The 20855-nt window shown below is 36.2% G+C and overlaps 1 pseudogene; it reads left to right on the forward strand.

The window, feature by feature from the left end:
* The first annotated feature begins 3434 nt into the window (after positions 1-3434).
* Positions 3435-10666, forward strand: LOC112809390 (26S proteasome regulatory subunit 4 pseudogene; annotated as a pseudogene).
* The last annotated feature ends 10189 nt before the right edge of the window (positions 10667-20855 follow it).

A 20855-nucleotide genomic window follows, 5' to 3' on the forward strand; every position in this document is an offset into this window, starting at 1 on the left:
GTCCAATTCTCCAAAATACTTTCAAGTTGAAGTATCTCTACTTGGCCTATATACATAGAACCGTTGTATTTCTTTTTAAAAATCATTTGTCATTACTCCTCACTATAAATAAATCTAGTTAAATTTCAGTGTTATAATTATAATGAATTGATATTATTGTGCATTTCAAATCCCAAAGGAGTATCCCTTTCCAGTTTATTTTCTCCAAATATTTTATTTTCCCTAGTTTTACTTAGCTGGAGGTTACCCTTTAAGTTCTAGACTATGGGTCCAAATGAGTTTTCTCAGCCACCCTTGAGGTAGAATAAACAATGAGATATTTAAGCAGAGCATTGGGAAATTATATTGGGAACACATCTTCCTGGTTGTATTTTTTAGTGTTTGGTCCAGCTGATAATATTCTTTTTTAGACAGCTCAAATGAATAATTAGATGCTGATTTTTACATATGGCTAACTAAGCCATTAAATACATTACATCATTTCAACAATAGTATCATAACATGATTTAATAAGGAAACCATGCTAGGTTCTAGATAAAATAAAATTATGCAAATACAGTCATTGTCCTCATGTGCAAAGACATCATTTAATTAACAAAAGTACATGTTATATCAATATAGAACTTGGCAAGTTTCAAAGCAGCTCATATACATCTACTTAATGCTCATCATAGCTGTATGCTGCAGACATCTGGGAATTAAAATATAGTATGCCAAGTTCAAATTAGAAATTAAAGTGTATTTATAAGTGCATAGTAAAGATGGTCCATACCCAAGTAAGAGAGATGAGATAATTAATTACAGGTTCCTGAGTTCAAACAAGTTTACTTCTAGGAATTTCTCCTATGGAACTACTCATTGTTTGGGGGGATCATTGGCCAGAGTCAAAGTAAGATTTTATTTTTTGCCAGGCCACAAATTTATTAATAGGTCATGTTTATAAGATAGTGAGTTAGATTCAAACCTTGAAGAGATAGACATTAATCAAATAGGTTTTCCCCCAAGTAAGTTCTTTTCATATATACTTAGGATAATAATAAGTAATAATCAGATTCAGGCCTCTGCTGGTACAATTTTTTTTAACTGTTTCATATGTTCAAGTGCACATATAATCACTGCATATTTAAACTCAGTCTTATAAAGGGCAAATTAATGTTTTTCCATGTCCAACCAGGACATAACTTGCTCAATATTTTCCCTTTTTTAAGTGCCCTGAAACCCTTTGTTATAAGCAGCATGATTAAGAAGACATCCAATGAAAACTTTATTTTATCAATGTGGGCACTGAGGGGCAAGCTTCTTATGTTTGCTTACGGAAATGTTGCAGTAAAGTTTTAAGCATGTGAAAAATCTCAAATATCTAATGCTGTCTTTTCCTTTTCTTTATTTCATAGGACTTATAAACATCTAAATTTTGCTATACTAAGCTCTGCTCACAGTTTACTAAGTACATATGTTCACATAAAAGAAGCATTTTCACATGGAAAATAACCAAGGCTTTGACTTACCCAGGTGGTATTGTCCAATTTGATCCCCTTGACACTCATACAACTGTGCAAGGATTATATATATACACATGCACACACACACACACAACTACAAATGTGCAATTAATATCCTTATATACTTATTTATCCAGATGGACTAAATATGATATTTTATAAAATATATATATATATACATATTCATCCATATATTTATGGAAAGATGTATAATATGCTATTAAAAGTGGTTATCTTAAGATTATGGTACAATTTCCAAATTCACCTAATAGATTTTTTGTCTTTATAGCACATATGAATTACTTAATAAGAAAATAAATGTACAAAATAATATGAAAAGCTATGCATGGCACAATTTCACTCACATAAAACATGTACATATGTTTCTATATGAATGAAAATGCAGAAGGATACATACCTAATTCTTAATAAGGATTCTCCATTTCCACTTTTTAAAAAATATTTGAAAGTTTTATAACCATTATGCATTACAGAATAATCTGTACCTAGTAATCTTTGCTATTACATGAATTTAGTAATGTTCACTACATATTAGCATTCTCTAAGCAAGAGCAACTCTTTCCCCTCTCAATTTATGCTCATTAGAGAAATATGATACTCTAATATTCTAAAGAGTTGGATAACCTTCTAAAATAATAAATTTACTAATTAAAATGTATTACCATTTCTGAGTGATAGTAAGATAGTGGTCTTTTTTTGAAATTTCCTTCAGAGAATATTTGTCCTTTAACAGTTAATATATATATTTTTAAAGATTTTATTTATTTGAGAGAGAGAGAGCATAGAGGAAGAGTGAAAGGGAGAAGCAGACTCCCCACTGAGCAGAGAACCTGATGTGGGGCTTGATCCCAGAACCCTGAGATCATGATCTGAGCTGAAGGCAGACACTTAACCAACTGAGCCACTCAGGTACCCCAGTTAATATATTAATTTTTTTTATTATTTTGGTCAAAAAGGGATTCAAGGGGAATGATTAAAATAATGTCCTGCAGTAAATAATCAAGACTTTGGGTGCATATGGTATATTTTAATGGGAATCGTTTCTGGTAACTAAAATCCTGATTCTCATGTTTAAAATATAGTTGAGAAAATAATACCTTTACAACTTTCAGTTTCTTAATTTCATTTAATTTCGTATTTACCCTTAAAACTAAAATATTTTGACTTAGATTGAAAAAAAACTAAATGAATGAATAGGAAATTCCATAAATAAAGTCACTTTAACCAATTTTTGGAAATGATTATGGATTATCAAATTTGTACATACAGGTGAAACAAAAAGTACATCTGATTTTCAGGGCAAGTAAAAAATATTCAGCTTTTTTTCTTTTGCTTTTTAACTCTGGTTAACTCTGCAGTCCTTTCTGATAGTATTGTATGTACCCACTGACTTTATGTAAGACTATCTCTCAGTGGGAAAGAGAAATATGACTATGGAAAAATAAATCACATTTTATAACCTGTGAAAAATTAAACAATACTCTTGATTCACCAAACACCATAATTCAACTTCTTTGTGATAGCTTTATTTAAATTTTGTCACATATGAACACATATCATCATGTACTAACTAAGGAAACCAGCTTAAAGCTCAGTTGACTAACTGAAGGAAGAAGTATATATCACATGATTCCTTGTGTAATTAAATAGGCATTTCCATGTAAATAACAGGAAGGGTGTACTTTAGGTAAAGTTTAATTATCTGAAAAACAACTGCAATTATTGTCATTAAATTTTTTGAATGGAAAGGAAATTTATGGGAAGTCATAAGACTACCATCATAAAATATGATCAAGCTATCAGAAAATGTTTTTTTATTTTTATAAAGACAAACATTTTATTTATTTATTTTTAATTTTTTTATAGAAAATGTTTTTAAAAATATACCTGGGTTTAAGCAGCTGAAGCAAGATGGGTCAAAGTCAGAGTGGTGGTTATGACCCTGGAGGTGGCAAGAAGGATGCCAAGGACAAGAAAAAGATGAACCTGTTGTACCAACCAGAGTGGGGAAAAGGAAAGAAAAAAACAAAGGGAAAAGATACTGCCAGTAAGCTGCCACTGGTGACACCTCACAGTCAATGCTGGTTAAAATTATTGAAGTTAGAATTAAAGACTATCTATGGAGGAAGAATTCATTAGGAATCAGGAACAAATGAAACCTTTAGAAGAAAAGCAAAGAAGTAAAGATCAAAGGTGAATGATCTGAGGGGGACCCTGATGTCAGTAGGAACCTTGGAAGAGATCATTGATGAAAATCATGTCATCTTGTTTACATCTGTGGACTCAGAACACTATGTCAGCATTCTTTCCTTCTAGACAGAAATCTGCCGGAACCAGGCTGCTCTGTCCTGCTCAACCACAAGATGCATGCTGTCATAGGGGTACTCATGGATAACACAGATTCCTTGGTCAAAGTGATGAAGGTAGAAAAGCACCCCCCCACCCGGAAACTATGCTGATACTGGGGGGGTTGGACAACCAAATCCAGGAATTTAAGGAAGCTGTGGAGCTTCCTCTCACTTATCCTGAATATTATGAAGAGATGGGTATAAAGTCCCCAAAGGGGATCATTCTCTATGGTCCACCTGGCACAGGTAAAACCTTATTAGCCAAAGAGGTAGCAAGCCAAACCTCAGCCAATTTCTTGAGAGTGGTTGGCTTTGAACTTACTCAGAAGTACCTAGGTGATGAGCCTAAACTTGTTCAAGAATTGTTTTGAGTTGGAGAGAAAAGATGGCAGAGGAGTAGGGGACCCTATTCCAACTGGTCCCTGGAATTGAGCTAGATATCTACCAGACCATCTCTGAGCACCCATGAAATCAGCCTGAGATGTAAGAAGATCTGGATCTCTACAAACAGAATATGGCAGGCAGTTGGTTCCGAGGTATAAAGCGGGGAGCCGTGATTCCATGGGCAGATATCAGAGGATAAACGGCAGCTGGGAGGGAGCCTGGTCATGGGGAACCTACACTACCAGTGAGCAAAAGCCTCCCGTGCTGGGGACGGGACACCGACTCGCAGACTGGTAGCCATGCAGAAAGAACTTTAGGGCAGCCCCCGGGACAGAAACCCGGAGTGGCAGGGTCAGGTGTTCAAACTGGGAGCAGCTGGTGGTTTTAGAAGCACAAAGGGCAGAGATGTGCCCCGACCTGGAGGCAGGACTGGGAGAGCTACGGAGTGGTGCACTACCCAGGACACTGCAGTTTATAGCAGCACAGACAGAAATGGAGATAGTGTGGCTTGGAGAGCTCACTGAGGAACAGACTGCAATCTCTCTGCTCTGAGGCAGAGGGTGGGAAACGCTCTCTTCTGCTCTGACTCTCGGAAGAGATGCAGAAAGCCTCCAGGGAAAGCCCCAAAGGCCCCCAAAAACTGGGTCTCCCACCACAGGGGGGCAAGGCAACTCTACCCAAACAGGGCTGCCTGAGTAACAGTGCAGCAGACCCCTCCGCCAGAAGACAGGCTGGGAAAACAAGAGGCCAGCAACCTTAAGTTCCCTAGAAAACAGGTGCATCTTGCTTGGGTTCTGGTCAATAATTTGGTCTATATACATTCCCTCAACCACCCATCAACAGAATGACTAGGAGGAGGAACCCCCAAATAGAAAAGACTCAGAGATTATGACTTATGCAGCAGATTTACAAATGGATGCAGATATAACCAAGATGTCAGAGATGGAATTCAGGCTAGCGATTGTGAAGACAATAGCTAGAATGGTGAAATCAGTTAATGGCAACATAAAGTCTCTTAAGGGCAGAAATGAAAGCTGAATTGGCAAAACTTAAAAATGCTATCAATGATCCAATCTAATCTAGATAATCTAACAGCTGGGGTAAGTGAGGCAGAAGAATGAATTAGTGACCTGGAAGACAATTTAATAGATAAAAAAGGAAAAGAGGAGGCCAGGGAAAAACGATTCAGAATCCAAGAAAATAGAATCAGAGAAATAAGTGACACCATAAAACGTTTGAATGTCAGAATTATTGAAATCCTGGAGGAAGTGGAGAGAGAGGGAGAGGACTAGAAGATATATTTGAGCAAATCGTAGCTGAGAACTTCCCTAATCTGGGGAATGAAAAAAACCGTGTCCTACAGGCAGAAAGAACCCCTCCCAAGACCAAGGAAAACAGGCCAGGACCCCGGCATGTAATAGTAAAACTCGCAAATCTTAGAACAAAGGAAACCATCTTAAGGGCAGTTAGGGGGAAGAGATTCCTTACATACAGAGGGAGGAACATCAGAATAACATCAGACCTATCCACAGAGACCTGGCAAGCCAGAAAGGCCTGGTAAGACACATTCAGGGTACTAAATGAGAAGAACATGCAGCCAAGAACACTTTATCCAGCAAGGCTGTCATTTAGAATGGATGGAGAGATGCAGAGCTTCCAAGACCAGCAGAAACTGAAAGAATATGTGACCACTAAGCCAGCCCTGCAAGAAATATTAAGGGGGGTTCTATAAAAGGAGAAAGACCCCAAGAGTGATATAAAACAGAAATTTACAAGGACAATCTATAAAAACAATGTCTTCACAGGCAACATGATGATGATTAATTCATATCTTTCAATAATCACTCTGAATGTGAATGGTCTAAATGCTCCGATAAAATGGCACAGGGTTGCAGATTGGATAAAAAGACAGGACCCATCCATATGCTATCTACAGGAGACTCATTTTGAAACTAAAGAAACAGCCAGACAGAAAGTGAAGGGATGGAGATCCATCTTCCATGCCAGTGTACCTCAAAAGAAAGCTAGGGTAGCAATTCTTATAACAGACAAATTAGATTTTAAACTAAAGTCTGTAATTAGAGACACAGAAGGACACTATATCATTCTTAAAGTGTCTATCCAACAAGAAGCTCTAACAGTTGTAAATATCTATGCCCCCAACATGGGAGCAGCCATCTACATAGCCAACTGTTAACCAAAATAAAGAGTCATATTGATAACAATACGTTAATTGTAGGAGACCTCAATACTTCACTCTCAGCAATGATCAGATCATCTAAGCAGAAAATCAACAAGGAAACAAGAGCTTTGAATGACACACTGGACCAGATGGACCTCATAGATATATACAGAACATTCCAACCTAAAACAACAGAATACTCAATTCTTTTCAAGTGCACATGGAACTTTCTCCAGAACACACCACATACTGGGTCACAAATCAGGTCTCAACCGATACCAAAAGATTGAGATTATTCCCGGCATATTCTCAGACCACAGTGCTTTAAAACTGGAACTCAATCACAAGAAAATTTTGGCAGAAATTAAAACACTTGGAAGCTAAAGACCACTCTGCTCAAGAATGTTTGGGTCAACCAGGAAATCAAAGAAGAACTTAAACAATTCATGGAAATCAATGAGAACGAAAACACATCCGTCCACAACCTATGGGATACTGCAAAGGTGGTCCTAAGGGGGAAATAGATAGCCATCCAAGCCTCACTCAAAAAAATAGAAAAATCCTGAATTCACCAACAAACTCCACACCTTAAAGAGCTGAAGAAAAAGCAAAAAACGATGCCTAAGCAATGCATTAGAAGAGAAATAATTAAGATTAGAGCAGAGATCAATGAATTAGAAACCAGAAACACAGTAGATCAGATCAACAAAACTAGAAGTTGGTTCTTTGAAAGAATTAATAAGATCGAGAAACCACTGGCCAGACTTATCCAAAAGAAAAGAGAAAGGACCCAAATTAATGAAATTATGAATTAAGGGGAAAGGTCACGACTAACACCAAGGAAATAGAAACAATTATTAGAAATTATTACCAACAACTATATGCCAATAAACTGAGCAACCTGCATGAAATGGAGGCCTTCCTGGAATCCTATAAGCTGCCAAGACTGAAACAGGAAGAAATTGACAAACTGAATAGGTCAATAACCAGTAAGAAGATTGAAGCAGTGATCCAAAACCTCCCAAAAAATGAGTCCAGGACCTGATGGATATCCTGTGGAATTCTACCAAACATTCAAAGAAGAAATAATACCTACTCTCCTGAAGCTGTTTCAAAAACTAGAAACAGAATGAAAACTTCCAAACTCATTCTATGAGGCCAGCATTACATTAATCCCCAAACCAGGCAAAGACCCCATCACAAAGGTGAAATTCAGACTGATATCCCAGATGAATATCAATTCCAAAATCCTCAATAGGATCGAACAATGCATTAAAAGTATCATCCACCATGACCAAGTGGGATTTATCCCCGGGATGCAAGGGTGGTTCAACATTTGCAAATCAATCAATGTGATAGAACACAGTAATAAGAGGAGAGAGAAAGACCATATGGTCCTCTCAATTGATGCAGAAAAAGCATTCGACAAAATACAGCATCCTCTCCTGATTAAAAGTCTTCAGAGTATAGGGATAGAGGGAACATTCCTCAAGTTCATAAAATCCATCTATGAAAAACCCACAGCGAATATCATCCTCAATGGGGAAAAGCTGAGCGCCTTTCCCTTAAGATCAGGAACACGTCAAGGAGGCCCACTCTCACCACTATTGTTCAACATAGTACTAGAGGTCCTAGCAACAGTAATCAGACAACAAAAATAAATAAAAGGTATTCACATTGGCAAAGAAGAATTCAAACTCTCTCTTTTCACAGATGACATGATACTTTATGTGGAAAACCCAAAGGACTCCACCCCCAAATTACTAGAACTCATCCAGCAATTCAGTAATGTGGCAGGATACAAAATCAATGCACAGAAATCGGTTGCTTTCTTATACACTAACAACGCAACTGTAGAAAGAGAAATTAGAGAAATGATTCCATTTACAATAGCACCAAAAACCATAAGCTACCTCAGAATAAACCTAACTAAAGAGGTAAAGGATCTATACTGTAGGAACTACAGAACACTCATGAAAGAAATGGAAGAAGGCACAAAAAGATGGAAAAATATTCCAAGCTCATGGATCAGAAGAATAAACATTGTTAAAATGTCTATGCTACCCAGAGCAATCTATACCTTCAATGCCATCCTGATAAAAATTCCAATGACACATTTCAAAGGGCTGGAACAAACAATCCTAAAATTTGTATGGAAGCAGAAAAGACCCCAAATCACCAAGGAAATGTTGATAAAGAAAAACAAAGCTGGGAGCACCACGTTGCCTGATTTCAAGCTATACTACAAAGCAGCGATCACCAAGGCAGCATGGGTCTGGCACAAAAACAGACATATGGACCAATGGAACAGAATAGAGAACCCAGATATGGACCCTCAACTCTATGGTCAAATAATCTTCGACAAAGCAGGAAAAAACATGCAATGGAAAAAAGACAGTCTCTTCAATAAATGGTGCTGGGAAAATTGGACAGCCACATGCAGAAGAATGAAACTTGGCCATTCTCTAACACCATACACAAAGATAAACTCAAAATGGATGGAAGACCTCAATGTGGACAGGAATCCATCAAAATCCTAGAGGAGAACATAGGCAGTACCCTCTTTGACATCGGCCACAGCAACTTCTTTCAAGATACATCTCCAAAGACTAGAGAAACAAAAGCAGAAATGAAATTTTGGGACTGAATCAAGTTAAAAAGCTTCTGCACAGCAAAAGAAACAGTCAACAAAGCAATGAGGAAACCCACAGAATGGGAGAAGATATTTGCAAATGACACTACAGATAAAGGGCTGGTATCCAAGATCTATAAAGAACTTCTCAAACTCAACACCCAAAAAACAAATAATCCAGTCAAAAAATGGGTAGAAGATATGAGCAGACACTTCTCCAAAGAAGACATACAAATGGCTAACAGACACATGAAAAAATGTTCATCATCATTAACCATCAGGGAAATTCAAATCACAACCACATTGAGATACCACCTTACACCAGTTAGAATGGCAAAAATGGACAGGGAAAAAAACAACAAATGTTGGAGAGGTTGTGGAGAAAGGGGAACCCTCTTATACTGTTGGTGGGAATGCAAGTTGGTACAGCCACTTTGGAAAACAGTGAGGAGGTTCCTCAAATATTTAAAAATAGAGCTACCCTATGACCCAGCAATTGCACTCCTGGGTATTTACCCCAAAGACACAGATGTAGTGAAAATAAGGGCCATATGCACCCCAATGTTCATAGCAGTAATGTCTGCAATAGCCAAACTGCAGAAAGAGCTGAGATGCTTTTCAACAGATGAATGGATAAAGAAGATGTGGTCCATATGTACAATGGAATATTACTGAGCCATCAGAAAGGATGAATACCCAACTTTTACATCAACATGGATGGGACTGGAGGAGATCTTGCTAAGTGAAATAAGTCAAGCAGAGAATGTCAATTATCATATGGTTTCACTTATTTGTGGAACATAAGGAATAGCATGGAGGATATTAGGAGAAGGAAGGGAAAAATGAAGGGGTGGAATCAGAGGGAGAGATGAACCATGAGAGACTATGGACTCAGAAACAAACAGGGTTTTAGAGGGGAAGGGGGAGTGGGGGATATGTTAGCCTGGTGATGGGTATTAAGGAGGGCACATACAGCATGGAGCTCTGGGCGTTATACGAAAATAATCGGTCGTGGATCACCACATCAAAAACTAATGATGTATTGTATGGTGACTAACATAACATAATAAAATTAAAAAAAAAAGAATTGTTTTGAGTTGCTGAAGAACATGCACCATCCATCATGTTTTCATAAAATTGATGCCACTGGAACAAAAAGATATGACTCAAAGTCCGGTGATGAGAGAGAAATTCAGTGAACAATATTGGATGTGTTGAACCAGTTGAATGGATTTGATTCAAGGAGTGATGTGAAAGTTATCATGGCCACAAATTGAATACAAACTTTGGATCCAGCACTTATCAGAACAGGCCGCATTTACAGAAGATCCATTTCCCCCTGATGAAAGACTAAGAAGCACTTCTTTCAGATCCACATATGCAGGATAATGCTGACCAATTATGTAAACTTGCATGACTTGATCACAGCTAAAGATGACTTCTCTGATACTGACATCAAGATAATCAGTATAGAAGTTGGTCTAATGGCCTTGAGAGAACACAGAATAAAAGTAACAAATGAAAACCAAAAAAATCTAAAGAAAATGTTCTTTATCAAAACCAAGAAGGCACCCTCGTGGGCTCTATTTCTAGCTGACCACAGTTGCCTTCAAGGAAATGACTGGGAGTGTCTTGACCTCTTGGAGGGCTGAGTTTGGGGAAGCTGCCCAGAGGAACTCATGATCCAGTTGATTTCTCTTATCAAAACCTCCTGTGTACCTTTCTGAGAGTGATGTGTTGGATGTGCACCAGACTGCCTTCATCTGTTGGTCAAATGCAGTGCTCTCTCCCCAATAAAGCATGCTCCTTCACAAAAAAAATCAAATATAAAGATATATATATATATATATATATATATACCTAAGAATCAATCAGTTAAAGTTTAAGAGAACCTGACATATATAGTCTATGCTATTTGTGATAACTGGGGTGTTTTTTGTCTGTTTTTAATGTTTTTGTTTTGTTTTGTTTGTAAAACAGATGTGTAAGTTGAAGTGCTTTACAGCCTTTGATGGCAAACTTAATCCCTTATTGGAAGTATTGTTTTTCATAGAAAGACAAATGATAAAAGTATTATATTTTCCTTAATTAGCTTAAATCATAAGACAAAACATCATTTTTGGTAGGGAAAATCAAGCAACTTTCAAAATTAATGAACACGTACTATTTTTAAGTTGATTGTCATTTTGCTGAAGACCAGGTCTATATCTTTCACTAATTTTTCTCAGCACTATATTCATTATGGGTTCAAATTGTCTCTAAAAACAATGACTAAAATCAAGAAGACAAGAAACAAGTGTTGGCAAGGATGTGAAGAAAAAGGTGCCTTCATGCACTGTTGATGGGAATGTAAATTAGTACAGCTACTGTGGAAAACAGTGGAATTCCTCAAAAAATTTAAAATAAAAATACCATATGATCTAATAATTCTGCTATTGAACATTTATCCAGGGAAATCAAAAATACTTACTTAAAAAGATATATACACCACTAATATTTATTGCAGCATTAATAATAATAGCTAAGACATGGAAGCAACCTAAATGTCCATCAATAGATGAGTGGATAAGGAAAATGCACACATACACACATATTCACACAATGGAATAGCACACAGCCATTAAAAAAAGATGACATCATGCCATTTGAGACAATATGGATGGGCCTAGAGGATATTATGCTAAGTGAAGTAAGTCAGACTGAGAAAGAAAAATACCATTTTATTCCACTCATAAATGGAATCTAAAAAAATGAATAAACAAAAAGCAGAATCAGAACTATAAGCAGAGAACAAAGAGATGGTTGAAGAGGGTGGGCAAAATGGGTGAAGGGGAAAGGGAGATACAGACCTCTTGTTATGGAATGAATAAGTCATGGGAATAAAAAGCAGAGCATAAAGAATATAATCAATGATATTATAATAGTGATGTCACAGGACAGATTGTAGCTACATTTGCGGTGAACATAGCATAATGTATAAACTTGTCAAATCACTAATTTGTTCACCTAAAACTAATATAACATGGTGTGTCAACTATACTTAGATAGACGATAGATAGATGATAGATAGATGTAAGAGAATTAACAAAAACAAATTGTCTCTAGAACCAAGACCTTACATAGTTTATAAATTTTCTCTCTCAAGCACACCCAATAACAGAGAAATGAATACACAATCTATAGGAGTTCCTAGAGGGAAACTAGTCCAAAATGGCTTACAACAAATTCATCATTTTCTTGAATCTTTAGTGTCCTTTTAAAACTTCACATGATTTTGTATGCTAGTCCCTAATATGTATTTGTTTAAATAAAAATTAAAGATCCTTTTTTTTTAAATAATCCATCAGGCTTTTTTTGAAAAGATTTTTTATTTATTTCAGAGAGAAAACACAAGCAGGGGAAGCAGGGGAGGGAGAAGCAGGCTCCCTTCACCATGATGAAGATTCAAGTGAGTTTTTTGGGTGCAATTGATGTTACAGTAAGATGCATCTTATTTATATTCTGACTTTGCATAACTTTGTACCAAAGTTAAGTTTTCGAAGCACAATGCTACAGAATGTCAGGGCCTGAAGTTGAGACTGAAAAGATTGTACCATGTAATTTTTCTTTAGAAGTATTGGAATGAGGGGCATTTGGGTGACTCAGCCATTAAGCGTCTGCCTTCGGCTCAGGTCATGATCTCAGGGTTCTGGGATGGAGCCCTGCATTGCATCAGGCTCTCTGCTCAGCAGGAAGCCTGCTTCTCTCTCTCACACTCCTCCTGTTTGTGTTCCCTCTCTTGCTGTCTCTCTGTCAAATAAATAAAATCTTTAAAAAATATATTGGAATGAGAAATTTATGTTGTGTTTAGTTTAACAGCCTGGTAAAGAAATCCTCTACTTAACACTATCAGTGTGAAAAGCTTACATTGAAGCAACCTATTCATGTTGGTCATTTTGAAATTGCCATAATATATGTATTATTTTTGATCAAGCCTGAATCCTTGTAATTTTGACTTTTAATCTTAGTTCTGTTCTAGATGTAGTCATATATGCTGATTCCTGAATCATATGACCTAGAATTAAACTACATAGGGGGTGTTGTTAAAGATGAAGCCCAAGTTTTAACATATATGAAATATGAGTGCACCCTTTGCCCTTCTGTATTGTGTGTGGGGTGGTGGAAGGGGGAGAAAGGGAGGGACCATTACCTGGATCTCCTTTTGAGGTAAACAGAACAAATCCATGACCAAGATAAAGACACAAAGTATCTTTTATTGTAATAATATAAGATAGGATGGAGCTAGGAAGTATAATGATAAGCGAAATAAGTCAGTCAGAGAAAGACAAATACCATATGATTTCATTCATATGTGGAATTTAAGAAACAAAGCAAATGAGCAAAGGGAAAGAGAGAGAGAAATCAAGAAGGACTCTTAATTTTAGAGAACACACTGATGGTAACCAGAGGGGAAGTGAGTGGGGGGATGGGTGAAATAGGTGATGGAGATTAAGGAGTGCACTTCTTGTGATGAGCACTGGATGATGTATGGAATTGTTGAATCTCTATATTGTACACCTGATATAACACCATATGTTAACCATACTGGAATTAAAAAAAAAGATATCTGATGTCAAAATGTTATATTGTTAGAAACAAATAAAAAAATCACCCATCTACCTGAGGATATATATTTGTAGTTAGTTCATCTTGATGGACTCAAGTAGTTCTACTTAATGAAACTTGTATAGGAAATGTATAGATATTCTGTCATTGTCAGAATTGGTGCCTGGCAATCTCTGCCATTATAAATTTCCTAGTGAAAGTGGCTTTTTTTTTTGAGCGATCACATGCAAAGATTATACAAGGAACATAAGAAATATGTCCAAATAACAACAGTAAAAATAACTAACAAACTGCCATATAGTTAGTACTTAATATAAGACAAATACAGGACTAGGATCTTTAGATAAATTATTTATGTAATCGTCACAACAACCACAGACAATATTTTTATTCCTATGGAGCAGAGAAGAAATTGAAATGCAGAGAGATTAACAAGCTTACCTAAAGTCACATAGCTACATAACACTTGGTGAAACCAGAGTAGAAACCAAACTTGGCTTATAAAATTCTTTATCACTCTAATTGAACTCCCTAAATATTAATAGTGGTTCTGTTGATTGCAAAGATTAAAGCTACTTCTGAACATCTCCTTTATTCTTTTTTCCTCTATTTTCCATTTTTTCTTCATTAAATCTGTATTACATGTATAACTGTCAAAATTATTTTAAATATTCCACTATTTATTGCATGTAACATGGAAGTCTTATAGAAGTATATTGTTTTAGTTTCTCTAATAATGTTTTTTAAATAATGTCTTCTCCATTCCATGTGTATCTTCTAGAACTATCATTTATGGTACCAAGGGTTCTCTGCCTCAGGTATAGACCTCTCACTAAAGCCTAGATAATCAACATATTCCACCTCACAGATAACATCAATTGTTCCGGGAGTTTGTCATGTTACCCAGAGTCCTTCCCTGGAATTTACAATTTGATTCCAGATTAAAGAAGCTTCTTTCTACTGTGGTTACACAGGAGGATTTGAATATGAGGCTACTGGTGGCTATCTTACCTATAATATGGAGAAGACCTGTCTGTGAAAGGAAGCCAAGAAGGAAGCAGAGATAGGAAATAGTTAAATTCTTAGTAGGAAATCCCAACTTCAGTCCTTAAAGTCATTGTTGTTGCTGTTATTCCCTTGCCTTATTCTGGGGTTGAGTTCAGGAATGTATTATAGTGCATTCCCTGATCACAAGTTTTCACAAGTTTTCCTGAAACACCAGTCACTCAAATGCTCCACAGCAAAAAGTTTTTCACTGTTCATTAAAGGGTCTGAGAAATATTGCAGTAAGAAAACTGATTAATTGTTAAACCCAGTAATTTTCAATTACCATTTTTTCATTAGGTACTTATTAAGATTCCACAAACACATTTTTGGAAATGTTGATTGATATTATATTTATACATAATAATTATCCAAGATTATATTTATTTTAGCAGCTAACTGAAAATTTATTTCTTTCACACGAACTTCTCAATCCTTTGTGTGATTGATTAAATTAACATCAGTGGATTACCCTGCATGTATTAGCTAGTCAAGATAATTTTTAATTTCAACTGGAATCCACCATGTTAGATTTCTTCCCTAAATTTGGGCATTTGAATATTTGATAAAGAGAACTTCTAAGAACATTAATGTCTTTGTTCACTATGTTGGATCAGAAAGTGTTAAGGATAGAGTCTCAAGTTATTCTGCTAGAGAATATTTTCCAAGTTAACACTGGTTGATTACTTGATATCTTTGATATGAGTTTATTCAAATGTTAATCTACCTAACACTTTTATCATTCAGACCATGTTTTTGTCTTTCACCTACAACTATGCCACAAGAAATTTTGTCACTTGGCTTACTGAAATCAAACTTGATCTTAATATACAGTTTGTTGTGGTATTTTAGTTGAATACCAAAGATATTTACCCAAAATATTTAAGTTAGAAGTACAGCCCAAGGACTCTTATCCTTAACTCTGTTAAGACCAAATCAGATTGAAATAGACTATATTAAATTTTATAGAAAAACAAAACAACTCATAAACAAGATAATTAATGATTAAAACTTCCTGTTATGCTATATGTTTTTAGAATTGGTGGCTTATTACTCAAAAGGCGTTCTCTTCTAGGAGTGCCTGGGTGGCTCAGTCAGTTAAGTGTCCAACTCTTGATTTCAGCTCAGGTCATGATCTCAGGGTTGTAAGATCAAGCCCTGAATTCGGCTCCACACTGGACATGGAGCCTGCTAAAGATTCTCTCTCTCCCTCTACCCCTCCCCCTATTTGCTCTCTCTCTCTTTCTTAAAAAATTTCATTCTCTTCTAGATATTTAAATTTTCACAATTAGGGGGATGCCTGGGTGGCTCAGTCAGTTAAGCATCTGTCTTCGGCCCAGGTCATGATCCCAGGGTCCTGGGATGGAGTCCATCATCTGGCTCCTTGCTCAACCAGGAGCTTGTTTCTCCCTCCGCCTGCCACTCCCCCTGCTTATGCTCTCTCTCTCTCTCTCTGACAAATGAATAAATAAAATTTTTAATTTTTTTCACAATTAGAAATAAAATGTTTTTCTCACTTGCAAATATTCCTGGAAAATATCATTGAAAATAAAGTTAAAGTATTTATTTTTAATATTTAAATTTTGATTTAATATATATATATTTAAAACCACATATCATAACATTACAGTTTGAATTATTTTCACAAACCTGACATGCATATATAACTAGTACTCAGATAAAGAAATAGAACCCCAATACTCAGAAACCTTCTTGTAGGGTCCCTTCCACTTCCTATCCCTCCAAGAGAAACCACTAACTTAATTTCTAACTAGATAGATGAATTCTGCCTCCTGGAATAAAGCACAGACTCAAGTTCATTAGATAAATTATGGTACACAGAATTATTCTAAATGTTCAAGTTGAGGAAACTCAACCTCAATGGGAATAATGCTATCTATCTCACAGATTTGTGAATAGTAAATATTTTATACATACATACATATATATATTTATATCTATCTATATTTATATAAATATCTGTACAGTGTTTGTGTATATAGAGAGATTCTGTAATGTGCAACATGAACCACATGGTAGACACTCAAATCATAATCATTGTAATTAAGTAAGTTGAAGTGCTTAGGAATACTCAAATATATATTTTAAATTATTATTATATTTAATTAAAACCATTGTTAATTAAATTTACTTTGTTAAGAAACAGATTTTTAAATTTTTTCAAATAAAACACTGTTTTTATTGACTCTCATTATAAATACTAACAGTGAATATCATTCTTGAATGGTTGATTCATCTGTCATATATTTCAGTTTGTGGCTACAGTGATTAATTCTAGAGCGTTTGAAAGTTTATCTTCTGTATTATGGTGATTTAAAAATTCCTCACATTGACATATGAGTATGTCAATAATCCGTCAGCACATTGATGCTTCACATAAAGATGTACATAAAACATCATTGGAAGTTCTGAAACATTTTAGAAAATTGTGTGAAGGAAGCAATAAACCATGAAAGCTAATTTTGATTTTTCAATAGTTTCAGTATTTTTCTAATTATATCAGAATGAGTGCTCTATCATATTTAAGTAATAGTTATCAAGAATTCACATAGGACTTTATTTAGTTCAAGAGGTATGGTATTACGAAATGAGGATGTGTCACAATTACATAAATATGTATAATTGAAAGCATGTATTTTTTTGTGATATGCTAATTGCTTTTTATTATGTTATGTTAGTCACCATAAAGTACTTCATTAGTTTTTGATATAGTGTTCCATGATTATTTGTGTATAATACCCAGTGCTCATTGCAATACCTGCCCTCCTTAATACCCAGCACCCCAGCCCCCTCCCCTCTGAAACCCTCAGTTTGTTTCCCAGAGTCCATAGTCTCTCATGGTTCCTATCCCCCTCTGATTCCCCCCCTTCACTTTTACCTTCCTTCTCCTAATGTCTTCCATGCTATTCCTTATGTTCCACATATAAGTGAAACCGTATGATAATTGTCTTTCTCTGCTTGATTTATTTCACTTAGCATAATCCCCTCCAGTTCCATCCATGTAGATGCAAATGGTGGGAATTCATCCTTTCTGATGGCTGAGTAATATTCCTTTGTATATATGGACCACATCTTCTTTATCCATTCCTCTGTTGAAGGGCATCTTCACTCCTTCCACAGTTTGGCTATTTTGACATTGCTGCTATGAACATTGGGTGCCATGTGCCCCTTTGTTTCACTACATCTGTATCTTTGGGGTAAATACCCAGTAGTGCAATTGCTGGGCCATAGGGTAGCTCTATTTTTAATGTCTTGAGGAACCTCCACACTGTTTTCCAAAGTGGGTGTATCAACTTGCATTCCCACCAAAAGTGTAAGAAGGTTCCCCTTTCTCCACATCCTCTCCAACATTGCTTGTTTACTGCCTTGTTAATTTTAGCCATTGTAACTGGTGTAAGGTGGTATCTCAATGTGGTTTTGATTTAAATTTCCTTGATGTCTAATGATGTTGAACAATTTTTCATGTGTCGGTTAGCCATTCACATGTCTACTGTCTGTTCATGTCTTCTGCCCATTTTTTGACTGGATTATTTGTTTTTTGGGTGTTGAGTTTGAGGTCTTTATAAATCCTGGATACCAGCCCTTTATCTGTAATGTCTTCTTGGAAATATCTTCTCCCATTCCATGGGTTGCCTCTTTGTTTTGTTGACTGTTTCCTTTGCTGTGCAGAAGCTTTTTATCTTAATGAAGTCCAAAAAGTTCATTTTTGCTTTTTTTCCCCTTGCCTTTGGAGATGTGTCTTAAAAGAAGTTGCTGTGACTGATGTTGAAGAGGTACTGACTATGCTCAAGGATGCCCTTTCTCACAACTATTGTTCAATATAGTACTAGAAGTCCTAGCATCAGCAATCAGACAACAAAAAGAAATAAAGAGTATTCAAATTGGCAAAGAAGAAGTCAAACTCTGTCTCTTTGCAGATGGCATAATACTTTATGTGGAAAATCCAAAAGACTCCACCCTCAAATTACTAGAACTCATACAGCAATTCAGTAATGTGGCAGGATACAAAATCAATGCACAGAAATCAGTTGCTTTTCTATACACTAACAATGTAATTATAGAAAGAGGAACTAGGGTATCAATTTCATTTACAATAGCACCAAAACCCATAAGATACCTCAGAATAAACCTAACAAAAGAGGTAAAGGATCTATACTCTAGAAACTACAGAACACTTATGAAAGTGAGGAAGACACAAAGAGATGGAAAAATGTCCCATGCTCATGGATTGGGAGAATAAACATTCTTGAAATGTCTGTGCTGCCCAGAGCAATCTACACTTTCAGTGCAATCCTTGTCAAAAATACCATCGACATTTTTTACAGAGCTGGAACAAACAATCCTAAAATTTGTATGGAACCAGAAAAGACCCAGAATCACCAGGGGAATCTTGAAAAAGAAAACCAATGCTGGGGCTTCACAATGCCTAATGTCAAGCTCTATTACAAAGCTGTAATCATCAAGACAGTATGGTACTGGCACAAAAACAGACACATAGATCAATGGAACAGAATAGAGACCCCAGAAATGGACCCTCAACTCTATGGTCAACTAATCTTCGGCAGATCAGGAAAGAATATCGAAGGGGAAAAAGTCTCTTCAAAAAATGGTGCTGGGAAAATTGGACAGCCACATGAAGAAGAATGAAACTGGACCATTCTCTTACACCATACATAAAGACAAACTCAAAATGGATGAAAGACCTAACTGTGATTCAGGAATCCATCAAAACCCTAGAGAAGAACAAAGGCACAACCTCTTCAACCTTGGCTGCTGCAATTTCTTGTAAGACGTGTCTCTAAAGGTAAGGGAACAAAAGCAACAATGAACTATTGGGACTTCATCAATATTTAAAGCTTCTGCACAGCAAAGGAAACAGTTAACAAAACTAAAAGGTAATGTACGGAATGGGAGAAGATACTTGCAAATGACATATCAGATAAAGGGCTGGTATCCAAGATCTATAAAGAACTTATCAAACTCAACACCAAAAAAACTAATAACCCAGTCAAAAAAATGGGCAGAAGACATGAACAGACACATTTCTCCAAAGTAGACATACAAATGGCTAACAGACACATGAAAAAAATGTTCAACATCATTAGCCATCAGGGAAATTCAAATCAAAACCACATTGAGATACCACCTCACACCAGTTAGAATGGCAAAATTGACAAGGCAAGAAACAACAAATGTTGGAGAAGTTGTGGAGAAAGGGGAACCATCTTACACTGTTGGTGGGGATGGAAGTTGGTACAGCCACTTTGGAAAACAGTGTGGAGGTGCCTCAAAAAATTAGAAATACAACTCACCAATGACCCAGCAATTGCACTCCTGAGTATTTACCCCAAGGACACAGATGTAGTGAAAAGAAGGGCCATAACACCCCAATGTTCATAGCAGCAATGTTCACAATAGCCAAACTGTGGAAAGAGCTGAGATGTCCTTCAATAGATGAATGGATAAAGAAAATGTGGTCTGTATATACAATGGAATATTACTCAGCCATCAGAAAGGATGAATACCTAACTTTTGCATCAACTTGGATGATTATGCTAAGTGAATAAGTCAAGAAGAGAAAGTCAATTATCATATAGTTTCACTGATTTGTGGAACATAAGCAATAGCATGGAGGACATTAGGAGAAGGAAGGGAAAAATGAAGGGGGGATTGGAGGGGGAGATGAAACATGAGAGACTATGGACTCTGAGAAACAAACTGAGGGTTTTAGAGGGGTGGGGGTGGGGGGATGGGTAAGCTCAGTAATGGGTATTAAGGAGGACACGTATTGCATGGAGCACTGGGTGTTATATGCAAATAATGAATCATGGAACACTACAACAAAAACTCATGATGTAATGTATTGTGACTAACATAACATTAAAAAAAAGAATCTGAGGGTTTTAGAGGAGAGTGGGTAGGTGGATGGGGTTGCCCAGTGATGGGTATTAAGGAGGGCATATGTTGTAATGAGCACTCGGTGTTGTATGTAAATAATGAATCATGGAAAACCACATCAAAAAGTAATGATGTACTGTATGGTGACTAACATAACATAATAAAAAAAAATAAAGGGAAAAAATAAATGAGTCTCTTATAGGCAGCATATCGATGGG

This window comes from Callorhinus ursinus, unplaced genomic scaffold (genome assembly GCF_003265705.2).
Source record: "Callorhinus ursinus isolate GAN/ISIS: 27379988/994484 unplaced genomic scaffold, GSC_fseal_2.0 scaffold33, whole genome shotgun sequence".
In the NCBI taxonomy this organism is placed as follows: Eukaryota; Metazoa; Chordata; class Mammalia; order Carnivora; family Otariidae; genus Callorhinus; species Callorhinus ursinus.